Consider the following 12,779-nt stretch of genomic DNA (forward strand, 5'->3'; position numbering starts at 1 on the left):
TGCTGGACGAGGTTGCACTCCCCCTGAAGCCACAGGTCCACAGTCTGGGAGTCCTCTTGGACTCATCACTCACGCTTGAGGCTCAGGCGTCGGCGGTGTCCGGGAGGGCTTTTGCACAATTGAGACTCGTGCGCCAGCTGCGACCGTACCTCATGAAGGCTGATCTGGCCGGGGTGGTCCATGCCTTAGTCACCTCCAGATTGGACTACTGTAATGCACTCTACGTGGGGCTGCCCTTGAAAACGGCCCGGAAATTTCAAATGGTTCAATGAGCAGCAGCCAAGTTGCTAACCGGTGCCCCTTACAGGGAGCGGTCAACCCTCCTGTTTAAGGAGCTCCATTGGCCGGTCCCAATTCAAGGTGCAGGTGCTTACCTACAAAGCCCTAAACGGTTTGGGAACCGCCTACCTGCATGACCACATCTCTGTGTACAAGCCCACGCAATCTCTTCGATCATCTGGAGAGTCCCTGCTCACGCTCCCACCACCATTGGTGGGGACGAGGGAGAGGGCCTTATTGGTGGTGGCCTCTCAACTCTGGAACTCACTCCCCAAGGACATTAGGCAAGCCCCAACTCTAGCAGTCTTTAGGAGGAGCCTGGAAACGTGGTTGTTACAGTGTGCCTTCCCAGAATAAGGAAACTCCCAGCAATATGTCCCTAAATTATGCACTTTATTAGAGATCTAAGACTGTCTGCACATTTCTTCCCTCTCCAAAGTTTCTATCCCAGTTCCATGTCACCTTGTCATGCCCAGCATTATTTTAAAAAAAATTAATTATTACATTTGGCCCAGCCATAGGTTTTTTAAACGCGTCGTGTTATTGTTAATGTTTTGCTTATGAGTTTTTTATTGTTCTGTATTATTGTTGTTATTGTTTATTGTTGTATTATGGGCTCTGCCTCATGTAAGCCGCACTGAGTCCCCTGGGGAGATGGTAGCGGGGTACAAACAAAGTTTTATATTATTATTATTATTATTATTATTATTATTATATTCAATGCACAACTAAAATACAAACATTTTAAAATAAACAGAATACAAAAATAACCAGAAATGTCTGACAGAGAAATTAACAAAATGAGGACTAAATACGAACAATCCAATAATATATACTAATATATACTAATGTTAGAGACCCTAAATTGGGTCTTTTTAGGTCCACATCGCAGGAGCACGGAAGGAAGGAGACAGTCCCAATGAAAGATCAAAAAACAAGGTTTTATTTTAGTTTCTTAATGAAGAAGATGGACAGCCGGGCAGCATGCGCAGATGCTACCCTTCAAATGACTGCCGTGCCCCCTTGGCTTTTGACCACCAAATATATAACCTCAAGTAAACAAGAACATTTTTTGTCATGGAAAAGTACTCTCTTTGTACATGCGGCCTCTGCGCTTCAAAAACAACATTTGAAGTTAACCACAAGCATCCTGTGTAAGAAAGTTCCCTCTTGTACTTAAAAACATTTTTTTCCGTATTGCCCTTTTTAAGTCAGAGAAAGGGTATGTCTCTCTTTTGCTGTTAATTTCATTCAAAGCCCCTTACTCAGAGACCCTTGAGGCCTCATTCACTAATAACACAAATTAACAATTTAGACATAAAGCCTAGAAAAGGCAATTAAAATACATGGAAATAACTATCAAGGTTGTTCTTCTCATGTACCAGTAGAATACCAATAGGTTAGCTGGCCTTCTGGTGGAACTGGGAGTCAGCCCCTTCCTCTTATTTAGGTATGCGCCCACGGCTCAGGTGTGTGCCGAACAGAGATGAATGCCAGTTGGAAGGCACACCTACCGGCCTTTCCTCGTGCCCGAGTTAGATTAGAACAGATGGACAGAAGGAGACGTCCAAAGACATGTTTCCCAGGCAAGCCAGGAAAGACCATAATGTTAACGGCAAACAATCTCGGTTCAACCATAAGCTGCAGCTTTTGTGGATCTCAAAAAACGTAATCAAGATGGATCTGAAATGTGAACAGGAAGCCGTTAAAAATAAATTAAGGGGTCGTCGTTATCTTCAGCAGGCTATGGAACAAATCCAGACCCCAGCCTTTTCTCCAAAGCTTTGGCATATTCATTCCACAGCTGAGCTACTCCACTTTTGAGAAAGGCATTGTTGCTCTCGTTGTGTTGTCGAACACAACTATTCCCCCCTCCCTAATAAAAGAGAGGCATAATTAGACCAAGTTGTAGTTTCCCAAGGACGTGGGGCTGGGATGAATGGGAGCAGCCCCCGTCCCTCACGTGAAGCCTCCCTTCACCCTTCCCGGACCAGCAACAACAACAAGCCCCCCCAGCCTCACAAAGTCCACTTCCCTTTCCGGCTCCACTCTTTGATCTAAGCCAGCCGGGCTTTCTTTCCTGGAGGATGGACTGGTTGGATCTCCTCGCAGTCCAAGGCACTCTCAGAACTTTCCTCCAGCCCCACAGCTCCAAAGCACCTCTCTTCTATAAAAGGTAAAGGTTGTCCCTTGACATTACGTCCAGCCTTGTCTGACTCTGGGGTGTGGCGCTCATCTCAATTTCTAAGCTGAAGAGCCGGCACTGTCCATCCGGCCACTGGCATGACTGCACGGAGCACCGTTACCTTCCCGCCAGAGCAGTACTTATTGATCTACTCACATTTGCATGCTTTCAAACTGCTAGGTTGGCAGAAGCTAGGGCTGACAGCGGAAGCCCATGCCGCTCCCCGGAATCGAACCTGCGACCTTTCAGTCAACAAGCTCAGCAGTTCAGCGCTTTAACCCACTGCGTCACCAGGGGCTCCAGGTAATATATAGCTCTTATAATTATAGATGTATAAATATTTCTATATGTGTATTAATATTATTATAGATATTATTAAAACCATATAGAATCCTAGGGTTGGAAGAGACCTCGTGGGGCATCCAGTCCAACCCCATTCTGCCAAGAAGCAGGAATGTTGCATTCAAATCACCCCTGACAGATGGCCATCCAGCCTCTGTTTCAAAGCCTCCAAAGAAGGAGCCTCCACCACACTCCCTCCGGGGCAGAGAGTTCCACTGCTGAACAGCTCTCACAGTCAGGAAGTTCTTCCTCGTGTTCAGGTGGAATCTCCTTTCTTTTCTGTAGTTTGAAGCCATTGTTCCCTTGCGTCCTAGTCTCCAGGGCAGCAGAAAACAAGCTTACTCCCTCCTCTTCTCTATGACTTCCTCTCACATATTTATACATGGCCCTCACCATGTCTCCTCTCAGCCTTCTATTCTTCAAGCTAAACATGCCCAGCTCTTCAAGTCGCTCCTCATAGGGCTTGTTCTCCAGAAAAAGAGTTCCTTTATTTTTTAAAGGAAGCCATGAAACCCACTGGATGACCTTGAGGAAGTCCCAGTCTCTCAACCACAGATGAAGGCATTGACGAACCCAACGTATCTTGCTAAGATCCCCACAGGTTGAAAGCAACTTGAAGGAACACAACAACAAACATCCCTTGGCTAAGATAAAAATGCTTTCCTCACAAAAAAATTGATTCCAGCCCACCTGATTAATTAATGAAAATTCCATTAATCAGATGGTAACCCAACGCTAATGCAAGAGGACTATGGACGTAAAGCGACACTTATTAATTTGTGAGAAGATTCATCACAGGGAAGTTAATTTCCATCCTATCGTGTCCAGAAGGTCACACAAACCGAGCAACATTCCTTCCTTTGGTGTGTTTTGTCTTGAGGGTCTTTTCCGGCTCTCTCCTCCCGCCTCCTCCTTTCCATTTCCCTTCTTTCAAGGGGGGGGGGGCGGGGGGGGGGTCCACGCAGAGGCAGGCAATGCCTTCCAAAGTTCCTTCCAAGCCAATGGCCATGCTGTTTTGCTTCGACATTCCTGCGGCGCCAACAGATGAAGCCACGAGCCCGCTCCTCTCCCGGCATCTCATCTTGATACGGCTCAGCAGCGGGGAAGGAGGAAGGGCCAACGGCAAAGAACCGGCGAGGCAGCAGGACCGAAGCCTGATCGCAAAAGCGGCCGTTTCAGAAACCCGCTCCTCCTGTGCGAAGGTTTTGTTTTGATTCTTCATTCGAGGTTAGAGACAAAAGAACTTTGCTTTTAACTTCAGGAATATCCCTGGCACTTTCCCACAGGCTTCTATCCTATTGTTAAGGAGAATGTGCATGTCGGGATTCATCTGACGCCTGCAGCGAAGGACACAAACGTGAGACGGCGCAATTCTATACAATCTCAAGTCTATTTTTGAGATGCACATGCTCCATATGGGGAGGTATGGGCCTTGTGTTTGCTTGCGTTGTGGATCTGAATCTTGATGTCCCACGTCTATTGAACAGACCTTCATGAAATAGATTAATTCAACGCAACCGTGGATGGTGAGATCCGGTCTGCAGAGAGCCAGAAATTAGGGCCGGGAGCCAAGCCCGTTAGGCGGAGGATGGCGCTCGTACCTGGCCAGCTGAGGTAGAATCCTAGAATCCCAGAGACCTCCTGGGCCATCATCCAGTCCAACCCCATTCAGCCAAGAAGCAGGAATATTGCATTCAAATCACCCCTGACAGATGGCCATCCAGCCTCTGTTTCAAAGCATCCAAAGAAGGAGCCTCCACCACACTCCCTCCGGGGCAGAGAGTTCCACTGCTGAACGGCTCTCACAAGGTGTTCTGGAATGGCTGTTCCAGGGGCTCCAGTTTTATGTTTTCCACTGATTGTTTGTTCATAGTCCTAAGTTTCAGGGACTTTGCAGATAGGTGGCTTCCTTTGGCTGCATTCATAGGGCAAGCCACCTGTCAATAATAGTTAGGATCCCTGGTCCCGCCCCTCTCTGGGTTTTTGGAAGGAAGGGGCCATTTTTCAGTTAGTCTCAGCAAAGGAAGTCAATGCAGAGGATGTATACAGACGTCCTCCTGTGCAAAGGCTTCGTCCCTTAAGACTTCCTGGGGGAGAACAGTCTTGAGAGCCTCTAAAGATTCCCAAAGGTTCCGGGAAAACAGCCTTACAGCCCTGAGGAATTCCAGAGGGAATTACAGCTCTAATCGTCAGGATCTCCAGCTAAGTGACTGCAGGCCTGCTGGTATGTCTGCTCGGTCCTGAGACGCAGTTCAGCCGGTAGTGGATTCAGTCAGGTTTAGGTTCACAGCAGCCTGGGAGGAGCTAGAAAGGGGAATTTTCCTTTGAACAAAGTTATTGAAGATAGTGCCTGTTCCCTGTGGACAAGTTTGAGAGAACTGGTTTCGTTAACAAGAAAGCTTTACAATTCCTGTTTGTTCATCAATAAAAGACTGATATATTTAAGCTCAAGCCTCCTAAAGACTGTTTAATGAGGGAAATTTCTCTAAAGGCTCCTTTTCGGGGCCCCTGGCTTCCCGCTGGATTCAAGCCACACATCCTCTCTTAAAAGCACTTCATTTCAGGTCCAGTGGCAACAGGACATGAGGACGTGGCGCTTGGTGAGCGAAGGAAGCCAACCCAACGGAAGAACGCTCACCAAGGTGGAGAGAAGTCACCAAAGATATTATTTAAATCAGCGGAAGTAATAACAGCTAGCAGGAGCCCGCGGAAAATTAGCTGAGATCCCAAATACGGAAAAACACACACTTTTATACATTTTACATATTTGAAACTCCTGCCGCCCCCAGCTGAACCCCGGCTTCGCTGTGATTGGCTGAGCCAGTATGACATCATTAGAGGCTCACTGAAGAGGCGGGGCTTGGCGCGCCTTAGCCAATCAGAGAACACTGGCCACCTTAGATGGAAATTTCCCTCTGTCCAATGGATGGAGACGGGCTGGCGAGCCTTCACACAATGGATGGGATTATGACAGACGATGGGATTAAATATCCACAATGACTCTGATGGGCCTGCCGAAACTCTTACTGTCCTCTATGCGTATAGCCCTTGATCGAACCCGATGGCCTGAACATCAAGTTCCCAAGCAAGTTCCTCGGAAAGCATTGCTCATAAAATGTCAAAAGGCTGCGGAAGAGAGAAGGGGAAACTGCCTTTCCAAGAACGGTGGCATGGATATCCTGTGACTGGAAACCCCACGCTGTGTTGGTGAGTGGCATGTATGGTCCAAGCAGTGATGAGACCTGGTGGGCCATCATCCAGTCCAACCCCATTCTGCCAAGACGCAGGAAAATCACATTCAAAGCACCCCAAACAGGTGGCCATCCAGCCTCTGTTTAAAAGCTTCCAAAGAAGGAGCCATCTCCAGCTCATCCCTTGTTTGTGTATCAGCCAGCACGTCAACGACTTAATTATAGACATAGTTTTCTAAGATCTACAGAGACACTCGCTGGAACACCCCAGCAAGCAAGAGTCCAAAAGTGGCAGGCTCAAACCCAGAACCTCAACCAATGGCTGATACCCAATAAGACTCCCTCCTGGGCACACAGAAGAAGACGGGGCGACTTGGAAAGCGCTGAACAGACTGCACTCTGGCACCACGAGATGCAGAGCCAATCTTAAGAAATGGGGCCACAAAGTGGAATCCTCGACATGCGAGTGTGGAGAAGAGCCAACCGCTGACCACCTGCTGCAATGCACCCTGAGCCCTTCTTCCACATGAAGCACAAGGGAGGACCTTCTTGCGGCAACACCAGAGGCACTCCAAGGGGACAGAAACTGGTCAAAGGACATTTAATCAACTACCAAACTCATAAATTTTGTATTCTGTATTTTGTATTTTTGTATCTTGTCTGTTTGTTTGCTTTGTTCTGTTAGAAATGTAATATAAATGACTGGTTGCTGATGACTCAATAAATAAATAAATAAAAATTATCTAAGGATGCTGTTTTCCATAATTTCCACACGATGGCAGCACAGAGGCGCCCTCCATGGCTCGAGCGTGCACTTTCCCGCGTGGCCACTTGATGGCAGCAAAGGATTACACATCAGAACCTCACACCAAGTGCCAACCTGCCTGTGTCCACAAGAGGGCGGCAAAGGGAATGGCCATCAGGGCTTCACCTGCCATCTCATTGGGATCACAACAAAACCTCATTCCCGCAGCCACACCACACCTTGGAAACCACCTGTGCCTGACCCAAAAGGCTTGGAAAGCAAGCAAAGGCTGAGGCAGGATCCAAAGAGAGCCATGTAGGACGGGGATGAGCTGATAACGTTGGAAGCTGCTAAGTTGGAGGATGGAGACCCCCACTCCCATTGACACGGGTCAAGAGCAAAGGAGGACAACAACGCCAGCCCTTGATCGCAGGTGGCACAGAGGGAGAAATAAAGCACTTTTTCCCCATTTATTTAGATATTAATAACACAACAGAGAGGAACAACAGAGGATTAATCAGGTCTGTCCCTGCTTATATAAACGCAGAAGAATCAACATGATCATTATTCCCACGGGCATTGACAACTGTCATTCACATCAACAAGAGCAAATGCACACACTATCCCATAATACACATATCTGTTTTCAAAGTTTGCAGTAACCCCCCCCCCCCCCCCGACAATCAATGCAACAACAGCAACAACAAGGGGGGAAACGAATAAAATACCTGCCCAAGCATGAGTTGGAACAGGTGGGTGCCTACCTTGGACGTCTTCTTCTTGGCCTGGCTGAGAGAGAGAGAGAGCGTGCGGTCCTGGCGCTGGGCTCACGCAGGAAGGTGGCACGACTCCTCTTCCGGGATGCAGAGGGGATGCAGAAAGGCCGCACCCCTCCAGGCAAGAGAGAGTCCCCCACACTGGCCCTCTGGCTTTCTTCCCAGCAGCTAGGAAGAGGGAGGCTTAATTGCAAGCAGGCTTGGGATTGCAAGCAGGGACCCCATGAAGAGGCCTAGGCTTGCAAGCAAGGACCCCATAAAAAGGCTTGGGGTTGCAAGCAGGGACCCCATAAAGGAGCCTGGGATTGCAAGCAAGGGCCCCATAAAGAGACCTAGGGATGCAACCAAAGCCCCCATGAAGAGGCCTAGGGTTGCAAGCAAGGATCCCATAAAGAGACCTGGGGATACCAGCAGGGACCCCATGAAGAGGCCTGGGATTGCAAGCAAGGACCCCATAAAGAGGCCTAGGAATGCCAGCAGGGACCCCAAAAAGGCTGCACCAATGCGGTTGGAGAAGTGAATTTAGAGAAAAGGGGATGTTAATGTAACTTTTAGGCAACCCTCCTGCTACATTGGGGATGCAATGTGTATCTCATATCATTTCATTCTGTAATACAGCACAAAGTTCCTAAATGTATACCTGACTTTTGCATCTTTCTCATTTTGTTGCAGAATGAGTTACATCAAAAATGTAGAGACATCACACACTGGGCAGAATGTTACCGTTCCCAATGGGGAACGCAGAAACGCTCACGTAGAACAAAACATGGCCAACTATTTGGTATTTAGACTCTCCCATAACGGCAATCCGTACTCAAGGGGACGAGACGCAGTTCGAATCTGGTTCACTGAACGCTCCAAGGAAGGAAAAGCCCAGCACACCCACATGACCGTATTGCTCTCATACGCAATCACACAAAGCTCGGCTCAAAATCCAAAGAATAGCATTTCTCCCCAATCTGTCTATCACGACAACAACCGTGAACATGTCCATGGCTCGGACCAGGAACGTCTTCTGCGGAGACAACTTCTGAGCGACAGACATGCAATGCAGTGGAAATAGCCTTCCCCACAAGTGAGAAGAAAGGAAAGCAAAAAAGCCAGAGGAATTATAATACTGACAGCGGCACATTGGTGGTAATAATAATAATAGTAATGACAAAGTTTGCACATTGGCCGTAATAATGAATAATAAAGATGACAGGAGGAACCCGAAATGAAACCTCTGAAAGCCATCAAATGGGCCAAACAGGCCCTGAACAACGTATCTGAAATCTGTCAAATGGGCCAAAGAGGTCCCGAGCAAGGCTAAATGGGCCCTGGTCAACTTGCACCTCCACTAGCGACCACTCTGGCCACGCGTGCATCCATGGATCATCTCCCATGCCTGGGACCAGGAACATCTTCTGCAGAGACAACGTCCGAGGCTTCTGAACGGCAGAGATGCAATACATTGGAAGTAGCCTTCCCCACACGTGAGAGGCAGGGAGAGCCAAGCCCAGCCCCAAAATGCGCAAGAGGAACCAAAGACCTGCCCAAGCGTGAGTCGGAACAGGTGAGTGAGTGCCTACCTTGGACGGCTTCTTCCATTCACCCGGAATGGTCCTGGCGGTGGGTCACGAAGGGCGGTCGCGTGGCTGTTCTGGGGAGAGAAGAAAGAGGCAAGGAACACCCTTTCAAGAATGGAAACAACACACAACATCGACACACGCACAGGTCCGGAATGAGGAATATATGGCTTGGAAGCCTATGTGAAAAGCATCCTGGGACTCTCCTGAAATCCAGACAGAACACAGTCCACAAGGTTCTGTAGTGGCAAAAAAAGAGAGAAATAATAATAATAATAATAATAATAATAATAATAATGGGTTGTTGTAGGTTTTTTCAGGCTATATGGCCATGGTCTAGAGGCATTCTCTCCTGACGTTTCGCCTGCATCTATGGCAAGCATCCTCAGAGGTAGTGAGTAATAATAATACACTTGGGAAGTGTTCGACTTGTGATTTCGTGATACGAAACCCAGCATATAGATCTTGTTTGCTGTGAAATACTGTGCTTTTGTGTCAATAATAATAATAATAATAATAATAATAGTCTGTATTTATACCCCCCCCCCCCCCCACCACCACCACCACCACCATCTATCTCCCCAAAAGGGACCCGGGACCACTTACTTGAGGCCAAGCCTGGTAATGCATTACAGCAAAATAAATACAGAACAAACAAAATAAATCATAATAAAATAAGTAGAACGTAAGAGTAAAACAAAACAGTTGGAAACAACAACAAAGGGAAAAATCCAACATAATGGACAAGCCAAATGCATGACATAAAATGATAAAACTCTGGATGAGACAAGAATGGGAAGGTCTGTTTGTGGGGGGGACTCGTGGGGGGCGGAAAGGGGGGGCGGGCCTTCAGAAAGTGGGGGGGGGGAGGACAATAGGAGGACGGCATTGTGGGAGAAAGGACAGAAGGGTACGGTCACTCTCCAAAGGCACATGGGAAGAGCACATCGGAAGAGACGCAACCATCGACCACGTTAACAGAGGCACAGCTTCCCATCTGAGAATCCTTAAGGCGCTGGTTCTGCCGCTTCCTCCCTTCGAAGCATCGCCCACGTCACCTGTCTGCCGGGAGGCATCCTCTGTTCGGGAGGGGCCAAATGGCCCTTTGCTGCACATTGTCTGGACACCTCCAAAACAGAGGGTGCCTCCAGGCAACCAAGGCCAGGCTACCTCTAGGCAGAGACCCTCACTGATTGACTTTGCAGCTTCGTCTTGACTAAACGCTATTCCAGCTTGGGAATTGCAACATGCACTCTTGCTCCAAACAGGCAAGGGCTCTTTCTCCCACCCTGGACATCCCTGCGCAGGGATGATACATAATATATACCGCCCACTTGCCTCGTTCCCAACAGAACCTCTGAAGGCGCCATTAGCATTCACGGGAGAAAGGTCAGGAGAGAATGCCGCTGGAACACACTGGTCAGGCAGCCCAAAAAACCCATAACACCTCAATGAGTTTGGCCATGAACATCACCATCATCATCATCATCATCATCATCGGAAAGGCCTTTGTGCCGTTGAACCAAGGTCAAAATTATTATTATTCTTTAAAAAGCCCTAAGTGCCAATGTTCATATCAATAATAATACGCATTATTATTATTATTATTATTATTATTACTACAATGGCCTGTGTCAATATTGCTATTATTATTATTATTATTATTATGACCTTGGAAGCTGCAAGGCCATTAAAAGGCTCACCCAGGTGGTTGCCCACGGAAACACCCACGCCTCCCTCCAGCCCACCGGCCTCTTTCCCAACAGAACCTCTGAAGGCGCCATTCGCATCCTCTTGGCATTTGCAGGCCAAAGGTCAGGAGAGAGTGCTGCGGGAACACACTGCTGATTGATTTATTTCAAACATTGGGACCCCATTCTCCTTATCAACCCCCCCCCCCCCCAGGGTGGATTACAACCGGCAACCATTCGATGCCAACACATACAATGTAACACAAGTTAAACATTAATTAAACCATTAAATTATAAAATATTCATTTAAAGAATCAAAAACAATGTAGCTGCATGTGCCTTTCATCTCAAGAACAGACAAGCATCCCGAGCTCAGGGAAGGAATCCCACGGGAGCATTGCAGCGCACCCAAGTACCTGGGAGGAGTCACTCTGGACCGTGCTCTGACCTACAAGAAGCACTGCCTGAATATCAAGCAAGAAGTGGACGCTAGAAACAATATCATACGAAAGCTGACTGGCACAACCTGGGGATCACAACCAGACACAGTGAAGACATCTGCCTTTGTGCTATGCTACTCTGCTGCTGCATATGCATGCCCAGTGTGGAACACATCTCACCACGCTAAAACAATGGATGTGGTTCTTAATGAGACATGCCGCATTATCACGGGGTGTCTGCGCCCTACACCACGGGAGACATTGCACTGCTTAGCCGGTATTGCACCACCCGACGTCCGCCGGGAAGGAGCAGCCAATAGTGAAAGGACCAAGGCAGAGACATCTCCAGCTCATCCCCTGTTTGGGTATCAGCCAGCACGCCGATGACTTAAATCAAGAAATAGTTTTCTAAGATCTACAGAGACACTCGCTGGAACACCCGAGCAAGCGAGAGTCCAAAAGTGGCAGGCTCAAACCCAGAACCTCAACCAATGGCTGATGCGAAATGACAAGACTCCCCCCTGGGCACACAGAAGACTTGGAAGGCGCTGATCAGGCTGTGCTCAGGCACCACGAGATGCAGAGCCAACCTCAAGAAGTGGGGCCACAAAGTGGAATCCTCGGCATGCGAGTGCGGAGAAGAGCAAACCACTGACCACCTGCTGCAATGCAACTTGCACCTGGGAGGACCTTCTTCTTGCGGCAACACCAGAGGCAGCCCTCCAAGAAGGGGCCAGAGACTGGACAAAGGACATCTAATCAACTACCAAACTTGCAAATGTTGTGTTTTGTCTGTTTGTTTGTTTTGTTAGAAATGTAATACAATGGACTGGTTGCCCTGAGACGACCAATAAAAAGCTGCATCCAAGTTCAGTAACAACTGTAATAAATATAATTATATACAAATAAATATAGCAAAATAATATGAATAACAAAGATAATAATTTAATAACATATATAATAATATGTCTATAAAATATAAAAAATAAAATAATATTTTACATACAAATAATTATACTAACAATATAATTAACAAAATAATAATTTAATAGTCTATATAATAAAATATATAAACTACTAGATAGATAGATAGATAGATAGATAGATAGATAGAGATAGATATACAAATAAGGCAGCCCAAAAAACTCATAACAGCTCAGTGATTTCCGCCATGGAATCCAATGGATTCATTCAATGGAAACACTCCCTCCTCTTTCCAACAGGCAGGAATGCTTTTTCCCACTCTGCCCATTATTCCTCAGGGAATTGGAGAGAGAGAGAGAGAGAGAGAGAGAGAGAGAGAGAGAGACCCCACTTGCCTCGTTCCCTGCAGACCTAGTGTCAACCTCTGAGCCTGCCAGCCAGAGATGCAGGCGAAACGTCAGGAGAGAATGCTACTGGGACCTGGCCAGGCAGCCAGGAAAACCCACCGCCGCCCCGCCCTGGCCCCGCCCACCGGGAAAGCCTTCCTTCCACAAGGCTTTAAACACCTCTCGGCTCCTTCCCGCCCAAACGTCCTCCTCCGAGCTTCCCATTGGCCGCCCGAGCTGTCAATCACAGAA

The sequence above is a fragment of the Anolis sagrei genome, chromosome 10 (assembly GCF_037176765.1).
Source record: "Anolis sagrei isolate rAnoSag1 chromosome 10, rAnoSag1.mat, whole genome shotgun sequence".
In the NCBI taxonomy this organism is placed as follows: Eukaryota; Metazoa; Chordata; class Lepidosauria; order Squamata; family Dactyloidae; genus Anolis; species Anolis sagrei.